Source organism: Stomoxys calcitrans, chromosome 4, assembly GCF_963082655.1.
Source record: "Stomoxys calcitrans chromosome 4, idStoCalc2.1, whole genome shotgun sequence".
NCBI classification, from domain to species: Eukaryota; Metazoa; Arthropoda; class Insecta; order Diptera; family Muscidae; genus Stomoxys; species Stomoxys calcitrans.
The window spans coordinates 106826286-106846175 of record NC_081555.1 but is presented as its reverse complement, the minus strand read 5'-3'; positions in this window follow the sequence as shown (position 1 = coordinate 106846175).

The window sequence follows — 19890 nt, the reverse complement described above, 5'->3', positions numbered from 1 at the left end:
GGTCACATGACGGTCTTGCAATATCAGTTGGCGCACATCACCAATCGATTTTAGAACAAAAACTGATTTTGGACGACCCTCATGAAATTCGACTTGGAGTGAACTACGACCTCGCTTAAATTCAACATACCATCGATAAAGATTGGTACATGATGGAGCTTCATCGCCAAAAATTTAATTAATTTCATCGATGCACTGTTGTTGAGTTAATCCACGTCGAAAGTTGTAAAAAATAATCGCACGAAATTCAATTTCATTTCTTGGGTGAGATGAATCTTTTAAGTTATTGTAAACATAACAAATATCGCTCGTATGTCAAAACGTTCTGGTTGCGTATAACCTCAAAAATACCAAGTTTACCATAGAGCTGTCAGTTGGCAGATTGCAACAGAAGGGTTGCCCAATCCCAAAATATAAAAGGCAAGCCTCGTATATGTATATCAGAAATTATAGGTGTTTATTTTGCTTGAAAATTTCCGAATTTATTGTATTTAAATAAAACAAGTAAACGCGTGTTAAGTTCGGCTGGGATGAATCTTATGATTCCTCCACTGTGGATCGCATTTGACACGTTCTTCGAATGATTTTTTCTTATAAAGGGTGATTTTTTTGAGGTTAGGATTTTCATGCATTAGTATTTGACAGATCACGTGGGATTTCAGACATGGTGTCAAAGAGAAAGATGCTCAGTATGCTTTGACATTTCATCATGAATAGACTTACTAACGAGCAACGCTTGCAAATCATTGAATTTTATTACCAAAATCAGTGTTCGGTTCGAAATGTGTTCAAATTTAGACAAATTTTGTTCAGCGATGAGGCTCATTTCTGGTTGAATGGCTACGTAAATAAGCAAAATTGCCGCATTTGGAGTGAAGAGCAACCAGAAGCCGTTCAAGAACTGCCCATGCATCCCGAAAAATGCACTGTTTGGTGTGGTTTGTACGCTGGTGGAATCATTGGACCGTATTTTTTCAAAGATGCTGTTGGACGCAACGTTACGGTGAATGAACACATTTCGAACCGAACACTGATTTTGGTAATAAAATTCAATGATTTGCAAGCGTTGCTCGTTAGTAAGTCTATTCATGATGAAATGTCAAAGCATACTGAGCATCTTTCTCTTTGACACCATGTCTGAAATCCCACGTGATCTGTCAAATACTAATGCATGAAAATCCTAACCTCAAAAAAATCACCCTTTATATAGGAGATGGAGAGCACCATAGCGCAGAGGTTAGCGTGTCCGCCTATGACGCTGAACGCCTGGTTTCGAATCCTGGCGAGACCATCAGAAAAATATTTTCAACGGTGGTTTTCCATTTCTAATGCTGGCAACATTTGTGAGGTAATATGCCATGTAAAACTTCTCTCCGAAGAGGTGTGGCACGCCGTTCGGACTCGGCTATAAAAAGGAGCCACCTTACCATTAAGCTTAAAACTCAAAATCGGACTGCACTCATTGATATGTGAGAAGTTTGCCCCTGTTCCTAAGTGGAATGTTCATGGGCAAAATTTGCATTTTTTCCATATATAGGAGATACATCCACAGACACAGATGAACGGTACTTGTCATGAATATTAGTTTTATGTAGGTTAGTTGAAAAGTGGGTGCGTATATTATTCCGCCCCATGCCACTACGGATATTTGGTGTTTGTTCATAGTGGCAATAAGGCGAACTTATATACGCCAGTAATCGGCTTGTTGCGCCCTCTAAATACTACAAAAGTAACCTCGAAAAAGAAAATCTTATTAAGCAATTCTGTGACACTTAAAAAATCCTCAATTGTTTTGCATTCCGAGCCCTTATGTTAGCCCATGTATGGTTTTGGGTCATCACCTAAGTGCCGATGTCTTTTAGCAGCGAAAACCGGACTATGATATAAGAAATGCTACTACACATATTTGGAGAAAATCGAAAAAAATACTAGAAACAAGTAAAAGCGTGCTAAGTTCAGCCGGGCCGAATCTTATATACCCTCCACCTTGGATCACATTTGTCGAGTTCTTTTCCCGCCATCTCTTCTTAGGCAAAACAAGTAAAAGCGTGCTAAGTTCGGCCGGGCCGAATCTTATATACCCTCCACCATGGATCGCATTTGTCGAGTTCTTTTCCCGGCATCTCTTCTTAGGCAAAAAAGGATATAAGAAAAGAGTTGCTCTGCTATTAAAACGATATCAAGATATGGTCCGGTTCGGACCACAATTAAATTATATGTTGGAGACCTGTGTAAAATTTCAGCCAATTCGTATAAGAATTGCGTCCATTGGGGCTCACGAAGTAAAATAGAGAGAACGATTTATATGGGATCTGTATCGGGCTATAGAACGATTCAGACCATTATAAACACGTTTGTTGATGGTCATGAGAGGATCCGTCGTACAAAATTTCAGGCATATCGGATAATAATTGCGACCTCTAGGGGTCAAGAAGTCAAGATCCCAGATCGGTTTATATGACAGCTATATCAGGTTATGAACCGATTTGAACTTATTTGACACAGTTGTTGAAAGTAAAAATAAAATACGTCATGCAAAATTTCAGCCAAATCGGATAGGAATTGCGCCCTCTAAAAGCTCAAGAAATCAAATCCCCAGATCTGTTTATATGACAGCTATATCAGGTTATCGACCGATTTCGACCATACTTGGCACAGTTGTTGGATATCATAACGGATATCAAAATTCATTCAAATCGGATAAGAATTGTGCCCTCTAGAGGCTCAAGAAGTCAAGACCCAAGATCGGTTTATATGGCAGCTATATCAGGTTATGAACCGATTTAAACCATACTTGGCACAGTTGTTGGATATCATAACAAAACACGTCGTGCACAATTTCATTCCGATCGGATAAGAATTGTGCACGCTAGAGGCTCAAGAAGTCAAGACCCAAGATCGGTTTATATGGCAGCTATATCAGGTTATGGGCCGATTTGAACCATACTTGGCACAGTTGTTGGATATCATAACAAAACACATCGTGCAAAATTTCATTCCTATCGGATAAGAATTGCGCACTCTAGAGGCTCAAGAAATCAAGACCCAAGATCGGTTTATATGGCAGCTATATCAGGTTATGGACCGATTTGAACCATACTTGGCACAGTTGTTGGATATAATAACAAAACACGACGTGCAAAATTTCATTCTGATCGGGTAAGAATTGCGCACACTAGAGGCTCAAGAAGTCAAGACCCAAGATCGGTTTATATGGCAGCTATATCTGGTTAGGGACCGATTTGAACTATACTTGGCGCAGTTGTTGGATATCATAACAAAACACGTCGTGCAAAAATTCATTCCAATCGGATAAGAATTGCGCACTTTAGAGGCTCAAGAAGTCAAGACCCAAGATCGGTTTATATGGCAGCTATATCAAAACATGGACCGATATGGCCCATTTACAATACCAACCGACCTACACTAATAAGAAGTATTTGTGCAAAATTTCAAGCGGCTAGCTTTACTCCTTCGGAAGTTAGCGTGCTTTCGACAGACAGACGGACGGACGGACGGACAGACGGACGGACATGGCTAGATCGACATAAAATTTCACGACGATCAAGAATATATATACTTTATGGGGTCTCAGACGAATATTTCGAGTAGTTACAAACAAAATGACGAAATTAGTATACCCCCCATCTTATGGTGGAGGGTATAAAAAGGATAAAAGAAAAGATTTGCTCAGCTATTGGACAGACCGATATCAAGATATGGTTCGGTTCGGATCACAATTAAATTATATGTTCGAGACCTGTAAAAAATGTCAGCCAATTCGAATAAGGATTGCGCCCTTTATGGGATCAAGAAGTAAAATAGAGAGATCGATTTATATGGGAGCTGTATCAGGCTATAGACCGATTCAGACCATCATACTTGGCACAGTTGTTAGATATCATAACAAAATACTTCGTGCAAAATTTCATTCAAATCGGATAAGAATTGCGCCCTCTAGTGGTTCAAAAAGTCAAGATCGGTTTATATGGCAACTATATCTGGTTACCATCCGATTTGAACCATACTTAGCACAGTTGTGGATATCATAACAAAACATGTCGTGCAAAATTTCATTCCAATCGGGTAAGAATTGCGCTTTCTAGAGGCTCAAGAAGTCAAGACCCGAGATCGGTTTATATGGCAGCTATATCAGGCTATGGACCGATATATACATTCTTGATCGTCATAGAATTTTAAGTCGAACTAGCCATGTCCGTCCGTCCGTCCGTCTGTCTGTCGAAAGCACGCTAACTTCCGAAGGAGTAAAGCTAGCCGCTTGAAATTTTGCACAAATACTTCTTATTAGTGTAGGTCGGTTGGTATTGTAAATGGGCCATATCGGTCCATGTTTTGATATAGCTGCCATATAAACCGATCTTGGGTCTTGACTTCTTGAGCCTCTAGAGTGCGCTATTCTTATCCGATTGGGATGAAACTTTGCACGACGTGTTTTGTTATGACATCCAACAACTATGCCAAGTATGGTTCAAATCGGTTTATAACCTGATATAGCTGCCATATAAACCGATCTTGGGTCTTGACTTCTTGAGCCTCTAGAAAGCGCAATTCTTATCCGATTGGAATGAAATTTTGCACGACATGTTTTGTTATTATATCCAACAACTGTGCCAAGTATGGTTCAAATCGGTCCATAACCTGATATAGCTGCCATATACACCGACCTGGGGTTTTGATTTCTTGAGCCTCTAGAGTGCGCAATTCTTATCCGATTGGAATGAAATTTTGTACGACGTGTTTTGTTACGATAACCAACAACTGTGCCAAGTATAGTTCAAATCGGTCCATAACCTTATATAGCTGTCATATAAACCGATCTTGGGTCTTGACTTCTAGAGCCTCTAGAGGGCGCAATTCTTATCCAATTTGAATGAATTTTGGCACGTAGTATTTTGTTATGATATCCAACAACTGTGCCAAATATGGTTCAAATCGGTTCATAACCTGATATAGCTGTCACATAAATAGATCTGGGGTCTTGACTTCTTGAGCTTCTAGAGGGCGCAATTCCTATCCGATTTGGCTGAAATTTCACAAGACGTTTTTTATTGTTACTTTCAACAACTATGTCAAATAAAGTACAAGTCGGTTCATAACCTGATATAGCTGCCATATAAACCGATCTGGGATCTTGACTTCTTGAGCCTCTAGAGGTCGCAATTATTATCCGATTTGCCTGAAATTTTGTACGACGGATTCTCTCATGACCATTAACATACGTGTTTATTATGGTCTGAATCGGTCTATAGGCCGATACAGCTCCCATATAAATCGATCTCTCTATTTTACTTCTTGAGCCCACAAAGGGCCCAATTCTTATTCGAATTGGCTGACATTTTACACAGGTCTCCAACATATAATTTAATTGTGGTCCAAACCGGACCATATCTTGATATCGCTCTAATAGCAGAGCAAATCTTTTCTTATATCCTTTTTTTGCCTAAGAAGAGATGCCGGGAAAAGAACTCGACAAATGCGATCCATGGTGGAGGGTATATAAGATTCGGCCCGGCCGAACTTAGCACGCTTTTACTTGTTTCTTCTAAGATCTCCTTCTAATTAAGCAGCAGTCATTTTTAGCAAACAACTTTTCTTAACTACTAATATTCAGCAGTGTTTGCTATTTTTAGCTAACTTTTTTCTATAAGTGTATGTTATGGCTATTAAAAGTTATAAAAAAAAAAGTAAAAGTAAGTGCGGCTGAGCCGAATCTTTTTATACCGACCACCATAGGATAGGGGTATATTAAACTAGTTATTCCGTATTTAATACCTTAAAATATTGATCTGCGACCACATAAAGTATGTACATACTTGATCCTCTGGACATTTTGATTCGATTTATCCATGTCCGACTGTCTGTCGAAATCACGATAACTGTGAAACGCGTAAATTTTTACTTCTGGCGGGAACATCATACAAAATTTATCATGTTTAGGCTTATAGGCCTACAGCCCTATAAGCCTTACGTCCTTTCTACTCAAAACCTTGGAACATTGTGGACACCATCATAAAGAGACGGACATCCAGCGAACTGCTTAAATACAAACAACATGCCTATGCCAAAGGAAGGTCTGTGCAGACAGGCCTTGTGCATAAAATGGAAGAATCCTTCGATGCCAAAACGTCCACACTAGTGGTATGCATTGACATCGAGAGGGCTTTTAACAACGTGGGGACCGACACACTGTTCCAATCCTTAAACCAGTATCGGGTGGACCCGTTCCTTAGAGACTGGATAAACCATATTCTAAGGAACAGGTGGATAAATTGTGTGTCCCGTCGTAGGGGGGCATTTTATCGCCACTCCTTTGAATGACCACCATAAATAACCTATTACGAATGCTGACTGAGGAGGGATTTGAACCCATCTGCTATACAGACGACATCATAATACTTCGAAGAGGTAAGGATCCGAACCAGCTATGCAAAAGGGGTATATGACTTGGCTAGACCCAGAAGTCTCAATGTTATCTTAGACAAGACTGAAATATGCCTGTTAAGGAGGAAGACGAAGGTGGGCCAATTTAACGCTCCACGTTTCCTCAACAAAACGATTTCGATATTTGACATGGTAAAATACTTAGAAGTGATCTTGGATAGGAAACTGAATTGGAAGTGTCACATTCAGAAGTGTACTGAGAAGGCTCACATATGTTGGGTACTATGTAGATGGGCCGTAAGCTCGAAATGGGGCCTCAATCCGAGGACAGTCCACTGGTGTGATTAGATCAATACTTACTTACGCCTCAGTAGTTTGGTGGAATGCTATGAAGAAAAAGTGCAAGATAAGGACCTTACAACAGGTTCAGAGAACATGTTGTCTTCGCATAGGCGAAGCGATAAAGACCATGCCCACTGGCACACTGGAGACTATTCTAGATATCCGACCCATTGACACAGATTAAAAGTAAGGCAGCCGCTGAGGCTATGAGACTTAAGGCGATGGGAGAAGGAATGACTGGACTGAGTGTCTGGAAGAAATGAAAGAGGTTTCCGATTGGATACCAGAGGCGACACTTGAGGTCGAGTGTGACGCACTGCTGCCAGCGGCACAGTCTTAGACTGACGGAATCCTAGGATGGCAATACAATAAGATCATGTTACACGGATGGATCAAAGCTAGAGGACAGAGTGGGCCTAGGGGTCTACATTGAGAACCCAGGGACTGAGATCTGTTTTAGACTGCGTGACAATAATACGGTCCCGCAGGCGGAGATCCGGGCGATCACAGAATGCTTGAGGGGGTGTGGTGCTAACGCGAGGACGTCGAGTATGAAAATCTTTGCGGACAGTTAAACGGCCATAAGAGTAATAACAACCAGGACGGTAGGGTAACGACCAGTCTTAGAGTGTAAGAAGGAGTTTAACGCCTTCTCTGAGGATGGCTCAAACTGCATCGTTTGGGTGCGGGGCCATAACGGAGTGAGGAGGAGTAGAAGTGAAGGCCGGAGGACTGCCGTCAATAAACTTGGTTAACCCAAAGCCTTTCGGGTCGACGCAGTCCGAGTTAAGGGCGTAGGCAACGAAAGACGAACACTGTGGATCACAGTCGGAAGGGCGGCGACAATCCTATGGGGTGATCCGGATCGTGAGAGGAGGAGGCTATTGCTGAAAGGAAGTAAGATCAGTATAGCTTTTGGTATCATAACGGGACACATAGGACTACGAGCTTACTTATGCAAAATCGGTTCGGCAAGTGATAACATGTGTAGGGCATGTGGAGAAGATGATGAGACGTTGGAGCATTTCCTGTCTTTGCTCGGCTTGCGTGACTAAAATGCACCGATAATTTGGTGAGTACACAATACCTGACATAAACCAACTTAGCGGAGTGATATGGGAAAAAATTAAGGATTTGGGAAATAGAACGGAATTCCTAACCTAAAATTTCCTTTTTCGAGGATACTTTTTAGTTTTTAGAGTGCACAAAAAGCCTATCACTGGCTCAGGTATATGTCCATAATGGCATGGGGCGGATTAATTTATGCACCCACTTTTCAACCTAGCCTTACCTAACCTGTGTTTCTGTACCACCCACCATAGAAGGTGTACTACCTTCGACATTCTCATCGTACTTATATATTCTTAACAAATTACTGTTATTCTAAGTTCTTATAGCAATGGTTTAAATTGCAATAGTTTATCATATTGGGTTGCCCAAAAAGTAATTGCGTATTTTTCATATAGTCGGCGTTGACAAATTTTTTCACAGCTTGTGACTCTGTACTTGCATTCTTTCTTCTGTCAGTTATCAGCTGCTACTTTTAGCTTGCTTTAAAAAAAGTGTAAAAAAGTATATTTGATTAAAGTTAATTCTAAGTTTTATTAAAAATGCATTTAATTTCTTTTAAAAAAGCCGCAATTACTTTTGCGGCAATCCAATATTTTCTTTTTCATTAAAAAGAGTTTGTTTACCTGACTATGAGTTTAAGTGATTTTTCTTTATCACCTTTACACTTTGCCCCCAAATGCAAATTTGTATAGATATTCTTTTGAAAAAATACTTGCATTCACTTAAAGCAACCGGAAATGCTTTAATTTACTCCATATTTTATATCACTTCCGTCTCCCCACACAATAAATATTAAAACAAAAGAGCAGGCATACCACACAACGCACCTACTGTCAAGTACCTTGAAAATGATTTTCCTTTTACAATTTACTGTAAATGCGAAAGGACTATATTCTGTTAACGAAACACATAAAATACGACGGGAAGCCCAAAAGCATACGAGTGAGTCAGGCAATGGAAACAAAAAAAAACGAAAAAGAAAAATTGGCACAATGTCAATTTTCTTAAGCTCAACTTTTTAATACAAAAGGACAACAGACAAAAAAAATCACAAAAACACAAAAAAAAAATCACAAAAAACAAACTCAGCACCAGAAAAGGACATAATGCCCTAGGAATTCCACAAAAGGGAAGGAGTAGAAGTCCTTCGGCAACAACACTGAAATCCCAAGTTATATAGTCTTAATATACAAAATCAGACACCAGGAGTTATCAACAGACATTTGCACACACACATACACACACTCATGTAGCCAAAAGCTTGCCTTAAGAATGAGGAAATAAGTAAGAGATGGCACAAAAAGGCATACAACTTTAAATCACACAACGACAGTTAAGGATTTACAAAAATGAAATTTATTGTTAAGACACAGGTCGCTCCAAACTGACACTGGCACACACACTCACACACATTGTCAGGGTGAATTGGGGCGAAGTTGCAGCCTCTTAGCTGGTTTGGGCCACACAATAATAATGATTCCAACAAATGAACAACAAGACCATTCGCCTTTGATAGAGCAACGATACGAGCGGCAAATTGTATAAAGTTCAAGATACAAATCTGCATGACACTTGGTCTTGCTAGTAGTGTGTGTGTGTGTGCGAGCGTTCCTATGTATGTGTTTATTTGTGTGGAAACACAATTGTCCACATCTTTGTTGAGCTTTTGGAATTTCTAACCACAAGGTGGTACTGGTGCTGCTGCGAAGGTATCGAGGGATAAAAACATCACCCTGCATTGACAGTGTATTTTATGATGTCACAAATCAGACCAAATATCTAACACCAAATCCCAATTTGATGATGGCTGATAATGATGGCAAATAAGATGAAAACAATACAGGATGTTCTCTTAATACCCCAAAGATTTTCACAGTGTACAATGACTGGGTGCAGAAATGCCAAATTTAATAGAAAATCAGCTCATACCCAGAAGGATTTGAAACATTTCACCTTTCTACTACTCTAAGATCAACACCAAGAAAAATTGTGGGCTAGTGTGTCTGACCCACTTACGCCAAACGAATATTATATAAAGGCAACATCATGAACACACTCTTAACAACCGGTTCTGTGAACAGCATGGAGTCGATGATTCCATCAATGGCCACAGGGTACCTGGGAGAGGCACATCCGGGAGTGCCAACTCCGTATGCGTTTGGTGCGTTAGGTAATACAGAACCGAATCTCATAATTGGTTTGCGTTTATAAGATTTAAGCGGTGCATAGAGTGGGTGTTCTTAGGAACACACCCTGACCTGCCATCGATACGAAAGTATACTCATGCTGAGTACGTTGCAAGGTACTCGGCCAAAAAAGTTAACAGTGGGTTACAAAAGTCTTCACCCTGGGACAATATGGGCAGCAGTAGTTTCTCTTTATGCATCAGTTTCACAATTTAATTACAATGATCTGCTTGACATATTCGACGAGATACTGGGCTCAATTTACGGCAAGATGAATGGTACCTCTCCAATTTACTCCAGTTTTGAGCGCAAGATCTCCAAGATGGCTACACCGATGTTAGCAGAATTTGTGCGCACCCTTATGGTAGACGGGAGGGACGCCCCACTCCTAATCAAACCCAACTAAACGGACATTTTTGGTGTAATATGGATCTCAATTTAAAGGTATTTAAGAGCAAAGTATGTATTTGATATAAAAATTTGGCTCCAAGTGTCTGTGGCGGCCCACACCCGCAAAAACCACAGCGGGACATGTATGCTGATGGGGACAATATGGGACTTAAATGAACAGCTTTTGGTACTAGAGTAGAAACCTGCACTGTCTAGCTTTATTACTTCTAAAATTAGCGTCCTTTCGGCAGAGTATAATAATAGAGTATAAATTTTTGAATTTAAATTTAGGTTGACACAGAAGGGCGCTGTGGATCTTCGAAAATGCTGTTTCCCAAGTGGTAGGTAACAAATTAACTAATGTGGGTCTTATACGATTTAGGTGAAATTTTACACAACGAAGTGTACTCAGAAGTAGACTTGGGCAAGATAATGTAGATTGTTCAAGCATAGAAGACCTTGACGAAAATGTCACCAGAATTACGACTGCACTGGTGGGGTCCTTTGAAGATAGTTGTCCGGGATAGGAAATCAGGCCAAGAAAAACCCTTGATGACCGGAAGATTTGCAATGTTGGCAATGACGTCCGCAGACTTCTTAACAGAGCACGTCGTAAAAAGCGGAAGCTCATTGGGACGTGTATTACACACGGCTCAAGGAATACAATAAAATTACCAGATAGCGATAGCGTTAACGACGCCGCCACGATAAAAAAGTTGCTCCCAAATCCACGTCCAAAATGAAGCTTTAGTAGACGACGTGGAAGTGAGTGCAGAGATAACGGAGGACATGGAGGATACGATGGGACTCACGGAAACACCTGAATCTTGGAATAATGATGTTGATCGAAGGTTTATAATTATGGAATTTATGGTGAAAGAATCCTTGACGAGCATCAAACTATTTAAGTCACACAATCCTGATGGAATATTACCGGTGTTACAACAGAAAGAGGCAACTATTTGGCATCCCATCTGGCTCCTATTTTCATAGCTTGGATAGGGCTTCGCAAGCCTGGCAGGAGGACATCATGGTATTTATACCCATGCCCGGCAACGCAAATTATGCGACACCAATGGCCTACAGACCTATAAGCCATACGTCCTTTCTACTCAAAAAAATGGAACGTATTGTGGACTCCATGATAAAGAGTAGGACATGCAGCGAACTGCTCAAATATAAACAGCATGCCTATGTCAAGGGAAGGCAGGTGGAGAGGTTGTGCATAAAATAGAAGAATCCTTCGATCCCAAAATGTACACCCTGGCGGTATGCATGACGTCGAGGGGGCTTTTAAACAAAGTGCGGATCGACACACTGATCCAATCCTCAGACCACTACCGGTTGGACACGGTCCTTAGAGACTATATAAACCATATGCTAAGAAACAAAGGGAGAAAGTGGCACAAGGCACGCGACAGGGGGGTATTTCATCGCCACTCGTATGGGTGACCACCATGAATGACCTATTAAGGATGCTGACTGAGAAGGGATTTGAGCCCGTCTGACGATGTTATAATACTTCTTAGGGGTAAGGATCCGAACCAGCTATGCAGAAGGGCTCAAAATGTCTGTCATATGGCAAAAGACTGGACTAGACCCAGGGGTCTCAATGTTAACCCAGTGAAGACCGAAATATGCCTGTTCACGTGGAAGACGAAGGTGGGCCAATTTAACACACCACGTTTTCTCAATAAGACTATTTAGATTTCTGGCAAGGTCAATTACTTAGGTGTGATCTCGGACAGGAATCTGAATTGGAAGTGTCACATTTAGGAGCATACTGAGAAGGCTAACAGATGTTGCACACTATGTAGACGGGCCGTAGGCTCGAAATGGAATCCGAGGATAGTCCATGAACTCTACAGGAGCGTTATTAGACCAATACTTATATACGCCTCAGTAGTTTAGTGGAATGCTATGGAGAAAAAGCGCAACATAAGGACCATACAACAGGTTCAGAGAACATGTTGTCTTGGCATAGGCGGAGCGATGAGGACTACGTCCACTAGGGCACTAGAGACTATTCGGCCATTGTGGCTATAAGACCTAAAGCGATCAGAAAATGCATTGAGGACGGGTGCAGTTCATGCCATCGCGGTATAATCAAGGCGACGATAGGAAACCTGGAAATAAAGGAAGAGGTTTCTGATCGGATACCTGAGACGACACTAGAGGTCGAGTGCGAGGCACTGCTGCCAGCGGCACAGTCTTGGATTGATGGAACCCTAGTATTGACATCTGGAAGAACATGTTACACGAACGGATCAAAGCTGGAGTGCAGGGCGGGCCTGGGGGTCTTCATTGAGAACCCACGGACTGACATCTGTATGGTCCTGGCGGAGATACGAGCGATTACAGAATGCGTGAAGTGGTGTGGTGCTAACGCAAAGCCGTCGAATGTGAACATCTTCACGGATAGTAAAATTGTCATAAGGGCAATAACAACCAGGACGGTAAAGTCACGAACAGTCTAGCAGTGTAAGAAGAAGATAAACGCCTTCTATGAGGATGGAAAAATCCACATCGCGTGGGTGTCGGGCCATAACGCAGTAAGGGGAAATGAAAGGGCAAATGATTTAACGGTGAAGTTCAGAGCACTGCCGTCAATAAATTTGGTTATCCCGAATCCTTTCGGGTCGAAGCAGTCCGAGTTAAGGGAGTGGGCGACGAATGCGCATGCAACACTGTGGAACAGCGAAACGGTCGAAAGGACGGCGAAAATCCTGAAAGGAAGTAAGAAGTAGGTCTGTATAGCTATTAATGTCATGACGGTGCGACAAGTGATAGCATGTGTAGGGCATGCGAAGAAGATGATGAGACGATGGAGCATTTCCTTTGTCATTGCCCGGCTTTCGCGTCTAACAAAAACCGGCACTTAGGTGGGAACACAATACCAGACATGAACCAACGTAGGGGAGTGGCATGGAAAACAATTAAGGATAATGTAAGTAACAAGGAATTCCTAATTTAGATTAGAGCGCAAAACAAGAAGATTACTGGCTTAGATGTATGTCCATAATGGCACGGGGCGGATTAATATCAGCATCCTCTTTTCAACCTTACCTTACCTAACCTACACAATAAATTCTATTATGATCTCCTTTTTATACCCACCACCGAAGGATGGGGGTAGATTCATTTTGTCATTCCGTTTCCAGCACATCGAAATATCCATTTCCCATTCTAAAAAGTTTATATATTCTTGGTGTTCGTCAAAATGTAAGACGATCTAGACATGTCCGTCCGTCTGTCTGGTGAATTCAAGCTAAGTCTTTAAAAATGAATGTATTGAGCTGAAACATAACCTGTTTTGGATCATAGCCAGTTTAAGTTCGAAGATAGAACGATCTGTCGATTTATGGTCTAATGTCCATTAAAGCCACATTTATTATCTGATTTCGCTGAAATTGTATGAAGAAGATAAAAGCCTTCTCTGAGGATGGCACAATCCGCATCGTTTGGATGCCGGGCTATAGCGAAGTAGGGGAGAATGAAAGTGCGGACAAATTTGCAGTGAAGGTCGGAGGACCGCCGTCAATAGAAGTTTAGGACGTGGGCTACGAACGCGTGTTTATCACTGTGGAACAGCGAAACGGTTGGTGGAACGACGAAAATCCTATGGGGAAGTCCAGAGCGTGAGAAAACGAGGTCATTGCTGAAAGGAAGTAAGCAGGGGGTCAGTATAGCTTTCGGTATCGTAAAAGGGCACATAGGATTACGAATTCACTTATGCTAAATCAGTGCGGCAAGTGAAACCATGTGAGTAAGATGAGACGTTGGAGCATTTCCTATGTCACTGCCTGGCTTTCGCGGCTAACTGACACCTGTACTTAGGTGGGAACCTAATGCCAGACATGAACCAACTTAGGGGCGTTATATGGAAATCATTTAGTTTGTAAGTAGCACGGAATTCCCGACATAGATTTTCTTTTTCGAGGTTACTTTTTATACCCTCCACCATAGGATGGGGGTATACTAATTTCGTCATTCTGTTTGTAACACCTCGGAATATGCGTCTGAGACCCCATAAAGTATATATATTCTTGATCGTCATGTCATTTTAAGTCCATCTAGCCATGTCCGTCCGTCCGTCCGTGAGTCCGTTCGTTTATCGAAAGCACGCTAACTTTCGAAGGAGTAAAGGTAGCCGCTTGAAATTTTGCCCAAATACTTTTTGTTAGTGTAGGTCGGTTGGGATAGTATATGGGCTAAATCGGTCCACGTTTTGATATAGCTGCCATATAAACCGATCTTGGGTCTTGACTTCTTGAGCCTCTAGAGGGCGCAATTCTCGTCTGATTTGACCGAAATTTTGCACGAAGTATTTTATTATAACTTCCAACAACTGTGCTAAGTATGGTTGAAATCGGTTCATAATCTTGACTTCTTGAGTCACTATAGAGCACAATTCTTATCCGATTTGAAATCTGAAATTTTGCACGAGGTGTTTTATTATGACTTCCAATGACTCTGCTTAGTATGGCGCAAATTGGTACATAACCTGATATTGCTGCTATATACACCGATCTGGGATCTTGACTTCTTGAGCCTCTAGAGGGCGCAATTCTCATCCGATTTGGCAGACATTTTGTACAACGGCTTCTCTCTTGACCTTCATATACGTGTCTAAGATGGTCTGAATCGATCAATAGCTTGATACAGCTGCCATATAAACCTATCTCCCGAGTTTGCTTCTTGAGCTCCTACAAGGCGCAATTCTTATCCGAATGAACTGAAATATTACCTAATGACTTCTACAATGTTCAGCACTCATTTATGGTCCGAATCGGACTATAACTTGATATAGCTCCATTAGGATAACAGTTCTTATTCAATATTCTTTGTTTGCGGGACATAGTGTGCTGAGGTTCCAATCGTTTGGTATATTGTTGCGCAGAAGTGGCGATGTATAAGTCTCATCCGCATGTAACCTCTGGCTTTTTAATAGTTCAGGTGGTAACCCGTCGGCTCCTGCTGCCCTGTTGTTCTTCAGCTGAGTTACTGCTAAGTGGATCCTATTTTTACTATACAGTACACATTATCATCAACATCAACATTAGGAATTGGTTCTATGGTCATTGCTGCCACTATTAAATACCAAAACTTGGGAAAATGTTCTTACTTTTTCCTAAGTTCACTGTGCCTCTTACCAGATTTCCGTCAATATGTCTGCGTAGGTTTAGCTACAAAACCCTTGATTTTATGTTGCTAGAATTTGCGATTTTCATTCTGTGTTCATTCTGCCTCCATCATCCCCCTGTCACCCTTTTGTATTTTTATTTAATTTTAAAATCTATAAGCAAGCCTTTCCTACAAATGCCTAAGTTGTCCAAAACGGTATTCGCCTGCTGTCATTATTTACGATTTTCATTATTTCTCTATGAACGAAAATAAAAATAAAAAAAAAATATATAAATAAGTCACCAAAATATGGCCCACATGTCTGCATGGTGTGTTTAAACCCTTTTTTTGCCAAAGTTCAAATATTTCAGCAAAATTTTAATGCAAAAATTGCCAAAAATAGTTTATAACAGCCCGGGGAAAATTATTTTGCCGCCTTTGCCATCTTCCTAGGGAAAGCAAATTCCAAAATATATATGGAAGTGTTGAAAACTGTGCAACATTTGGGCAAAATTGTTTCCGGCTAATGGCGAAGGATGATTGCGATAGTAAGGGTGGGTGTGCACCACAATGAATTTCAAGTCTCCCCACCCAGCCATGGCCAATGTAGCCGATGCTAATGATGAGAGAAACTTATATTTATTTATATTCACACTTACATGCACAGCAACAAACCATCAGTACTATCGCGCGCACACACACACACACACACTGACAACCCAATCATTGCCCCCTCTACTGCCTTTGTATTTCTCTCTGCCATATATTTTTAGCTATGGATAGGTTATAAAGTTTTGCGTGCTTATGGTTGGTGTTACTTTGCTCTTATTTTTTTGGCATCACCAAAAACACAATGGAGGAAACGGAAACACTTGTGCTCACGCAATGCACTTACTAGTGCTAACAGACACACACACACACACAGACAATTTGTGACATTTGTTGTAATAAAAGCATGGCGGCTGTAGTATTTTACAACTACTTGTGTAAAATTTAAATTTTTGCTAACATTAAGTTTGGAGCTCTCGCCATCAACGAGAGAAGTTTTAAAGACTGACTAAGAACAGTATTTCACCTCTTTCTTTGCTGGCAAATACTTGCTAAGGCCTTCTCTTTAATTTAATTCTATTTATGATTCAATTGAAGATTTTTGCCCTTTACTACTTATCTTTGCCATCTACTTTGTTTTTTCGTTCGTTTTCATTCAACAAATGTCTTGCAATTAATTTTGGACTTCTTTTGTTGTCGTTGGCATTTTGGCAAAAGGTTACTTCTTGGTATGGAAAACATTTGGTGCTCACATCTCTTGGTTCCGGTGGTTCTTTTATGTTCTCTTCTTCTTCTTTTTGTATCCTTTCATTGGATTTCCTTAACAATAGTATCGTATTGAGTAAATTTCCGTTGGCACTTTTTTTGTGGGATTATTTTGATTCTTGTTTTTCTGTGGTCTAATTTTTAATTGTTAAACTTTTTTAATCGGAAAACTTTGATTTGAAATGGGTTGATGGTGTTTTGTTAAACTAATTTTTACGTTTGTAAGCCATTTTTATTGTTGCCAAGAAAAGTTGTCGGTTTGGATGACCGTCATGAAAAAAATTATGCAAATAAAAGTCTCAAATGAAATTCGACTTTGTGATTAAAGGCGAAATTTTACTTGCTTTACCTAAGGTGATGGGTATGAGGGTTACTGTCGAAGTTGTCAAAAAATTACAAGGGACAAAACAGATAAAAACATTTTTTAATGAAACTAAAAATTGGACATTATCTATTATATAAGAATTAAATTGTTGCGCTTAGTTTGTTTGTTTGTCCATTCCGTATAGACTTAAAAAGCGGCTGAACCAATTTTTATGGAATTTTCACAGATGGTAGAGTTTGAGCCTCCGGTGAAAATAGGGTATTACATTTTTTGATATCCGATGGGGGGAGGACTTTCCTCCTTACCACAATTACCAAAAACGCCTGATCTCGGAGATGGGTGCACCGATACACGAAATTGGTATACATTTTTTGGGTCCAATAACTTGGGGGGGAGTGCCCCATCCCAAAACTCACCCGGGCGGACATGTTAACCGATTGGGACAATATGGGTATCAAATGAAAGGTATTTAAGAGTAGAGTACGAATTTAATATACAAATTTCGCCCAAAGTGTTTGGGGAGTCCCCCACCCCCAAAAACACCACCCAACAGGACACTCTTACCGCTTTGGGCGATATTGGTATCAAATGAAATGCGTTTAAATTTGAGTACAAACCTGACATAAAAATGTATTCCTTGGTGTCTGAGGGGCCTCCCAACCCCCCCAAAAAAAAACCCCATCAGGACATATTTACCGATTGGAACAATATGGATATCAAATGAAAGGTATTTAAAAGTTGAGTAAAAAGCTGATAAAAAATTTATTTGTTGGTTTCTGAGGCGCCACCATCTCCCAAAAACCCCAACACAGGACATATTTACCGATTGGGACAATATGGACATCATTTGAAAGGTGTTTGGAAGTTGAGTACACATATGTTATAAGAATTTGTTCCAAGGTATCTACAGGGCCTCTCCGACCCAAAAAAAAAACCCCAAAACGGGTATGAATGTCCAACGTCACAAAATGGGTATAAAATAATGGTGAGAATTGACTACAAATCTGATATACACATTTGGGACAGAGTCTGGGACTGGCCCACTGACCTAATATGCATCAATAAGACGTGTAATTCAATCGGGATAATATGGGAATTAAACGAAGAATTAATTCCCAAATGTTTTTATAAGGATTCAAGTATCTGGTTCACGTCCTGCCGTTCAGCCGGACATGTAGATTTCGCCATTAAAGGACTCAAATCAATTTTTTATTGGGTCTTAGCGTCAGGGAGACCAACCCTCTCCCCCAAATAAAAACAACACCAAACTGTGATGTATTGTATTAAAATGAAAGGATGTGTCAGATTGCAATTATGAGGGCAATAAATGTGGATCTCAACGAGACCCGCAGCCCTGAATATCTTGATCGCCACCTTCAAAATGCTTGACATTATGGGGCTCAAACAAAGTCGTGTTCTAGCACGATGCTGATATTATTTAATGGTCCGCCCCCTAAACTCCCTTCAAACCGGTCATGTTTCCCTACTATGGCAATAAGGGCCTCAAATAATAAGTATTTGAGGGTAGAAAACGAATTTGATACCCAATATGTAGCTCAAATTATGTTTTTCGGAGTAGAGTATGAACCTGATATTCACTTTCTGGCCAAAGGGTTTGGCTACTCCAATCTATCACCAAAACCAAGAGAATTTTGTAGATCTAACATCCAAACTTGAATGGGTGGACGCTCCTCTTATCCTATTTTAAAAACGCGAGATTTAGGGTGTGCGATTTACACGAAATTTAGTTTGTTTATAATAATTCAAAAACAAAAATTTGGCGGAGGTATGTCAAGGGAGCTGCCCCACCTCCAAAGTTCAAATTAATGGTATTTGAGACTATAGCACGAATATGATACATGGGGGTTCACCTCATCCTCAAAAACACCCCCATTCCGGACATATTTACCGACCATAGCAATCTATGGATCAAATGAAAGGTATTTGGGAGTAGAGCACCACTTTGGGGCGAAATATGTAAAAGGGTGTACCAGCACCCCGAAACAGGACTTATTTCCTGACCGTTTTAGTAAAGAGCTTAGATAAAATAAGAGAGTGAAAGAAGGAGCAGTGGAGCGGGCCCTGTCCAGCTTCTTCTTGTCTGTTCCGTATAGATTCAAAAAAGGGCTGCACCGATTTTCTTAAAATTTTCACAGAGGGTGCATAATGAACCCGTGGTCAAAATAGGATACTAAATTTTTTGATATCTGAAGGGGGGCGGACCCTCCCCCTTACCCTAATTTTCAGAAACGCCAGACTTCGGTGGTGCGATTTTTTTTGTGTGATCTCTTATAGTAACCAAACACCAAAAATTTGGTAACCAAATTCCGGATGGGGTACATAGGGGGGACGCCCCACCCCCAAAACCTAGCAAATATATATATAGACCTATCACAAAATGAAACTCAAACGAAAAGTATTTAAGATTAGAAAACACATCTGATATCTAATTTTCGGACCAAGTGTTTGGGGGACCACCCCAACCCCCAAAACACGCCTAAATCGGACATATATACCAACCAGGACAATATGGGACTCAAATAAAAGATATTTCAGAGTAGAATACGAATCTGGCATCCAAATGTGCGAATAAGTTTCTGGAGTCCACCCCTTCCTCAAAATACCCCACAAACAGGACTTTTTTACTGACCATGGCAATATGGGGCTCAAATAAAAGGTATTTGAGTGTAGAATGCGATTGCCATACACAAATGGGGGACCAAGTATTTTGGGGGC